We start from the raw sequence: 2,227 nt of genomic DNA, 5'->3' as shown, positions 1-2,227 counted from the left end.
GTCTTAAATCTAAGACACCTTTCTTAAAACTGCTAAATTGCAAGGGTTTCTGGTTCTACAAAATGTTACATCAGGCAAGATGTATGAATCACATTTTCCTCTTCCAAATTACTTCCCATTCTTCCCCAGGCATAGACCTCCTATATTTAGACTTCAGAACTTTGAATATAAATCCTGTTGGAACACTGTTAGTTTGTACATCCAACTCTGTTGCTTTTATATAACTTGGCCATTCTCATTCCAACAATTTAATTATTCCTACTTGGCCAACAAATATTGATTTTTTTCCTCCTCTTAAAAGCCAGAACCAACTCCAGATATTAGGCAAAGTCACTTATTTATATTGTCAACATATTGACAAATGTTAGATGTCAACAGTTTTTAGGAAATATCCATTTAATGTCATTCTCTTTTTTTCCCCCCTTTGCTTGGTGAAAGTCCTATTTTGGCCTTCTATTTGATGTGCCAAATATTTTTCAACCACTCTTTTCAAATTGCGGTCTGCACTATTGCAGTTATTGCAAGGATATTTATGATGAGATTTCCGTTGGTTGTTTGCTTATATTTGTTTGTAGTTTTATTAGAAATTTAAGGTTGAGGTATGAAAAGGATTTTCTCCTAATGTGAAATCAGGTTATTTTGAATTCATAGTAAGTGTTTCTCTATTTGCGAATAATAACAATAATCTAATAAAGATTATATCCTGCAACAATACCTTTAACACCTTCAAAGAACATCTGCCTATTCCAGGTCCTTGGAAGGGGCTTGATAGGTGGATTAAAATGCCAAATCCAGTCTAAACATCTGGCTGACTGTGCAGTGAACCATTTTTAAATTGCCACATCCAGTCTAAACATCTGGCTGACTGTGCAATGAACCATAATTGTAGTACCTGGAGACAGCAAGAAAAAAAAATGGAGAAAAATCACAAAATACAAACACCTGCTAATAGAAGTAGAACAACTATGACAAAATACCACTTGAACACCATAATCAACATTGATGAAATCATTGTCAGATAATTGCAAAAGGTAGCTTTCATTGAAACAGCTTACATCCTGTGACACATTTAATACCATCAAACAGCAACATCTGCCTATTATAGGTCCTTGGGGAGGCCTCAATAGATGGATAAAATACCAAATCCAGACTAAATATCTACCTGACTGTTGACCAACCATAATAATGATATAGTAGCTTCTAAAAACCATGGGTTTTCCCAGCCTCTTTATTCAATTAATTTGCTTAATATTTTTGCATATCATATGGTACCATCAATTTAAACCTTCTTTTTAAAGAGATCAAGTCTTTTTGTATTGTGTTGCTGGAAGAAAAATCTGGTCCTGTTCCAAGCCAGGAGAAATAAAATGGAGGCTGATTGGAAAGAAGGACTCTGTTTATTGATGAGCAGAACGAACATCAGCATGCAGTTCTGGGACGGCTGACAAAATGGCTGAAGGAGTGGAAAGATTTCTCTAGGCTTCTATGACTTTTAAATTTGAACTGTTCCTGGGATTGTGCAATGAAGGCTCTTTTGTGTCTTTTGCTATTCCAATGGTGGTGGGTTAATCTTATGTCCTAAAGGTCATGTCCTGTTCTTAGAATTTGGATGGGGGATGTAAATTTTAATCCCATCAGGTCCAAAACTTCTGTGAGTTTTGTTTATGAATAGATTGGCCCAGTCTTTCTTAATGGGCACAAAATATCCATCTTTAAAGGCTTAAGACTTCTGCTGCAAGCTGTTGGGGCTGCTTTCTGCCTTTGTTAAGATTTTTTTCATTATTCCTTTGGGGAAATATAATATTCTGCATCTTAATATTCCCCAAAACATTTAACTATCTGGGCAGGGGTGGGGAGGCTGTTTCCTATGGTGTATTTAGATATATTGTTTTATTAAATTACATGTTATATTATTTGAAATGGGTCCTGTCAAAAATCAATCAAGCCATATTGTCAGTTATCATGTGCATAGAACAAGGGTGTCAAACCTGCAGCTTGCGGGCTGGACATGTCATGCGCTGGCCATGCTAACCCCATTTTACCAAAGAGGGGAAAAGTCATGATACATCACATGACAACAATGTGACGTCAGGAGTTTGACACCCCTGAAGAGGTGGGTTTTAGCAGGTTCTGACCAGTTCTGGATAACGGGTAGCAGAAATTTTGAGTAGTTCAGAGAACCGGTAAATAGCACCTCTGACTGGCCCTGCCCTCATCTATTCTCTAC

This window comes from Pantherophis guttatus, chromosome 6 (assembly GCF_059756535.1).
Source record: "Pantherophis guttatus breed Tessera chromosome 6, ASM5975653v1, whole genome shotgun sequence".
Classification (NCBI taxonomy): Eukaryota; Metazoa; Chordata; class Lepidosauria; order Squamata; family Colubridae; genus Pantherophis; species Pantherophis guttatus.
This window is presented reverse-complemented; position numbering follows the sequence as displayed.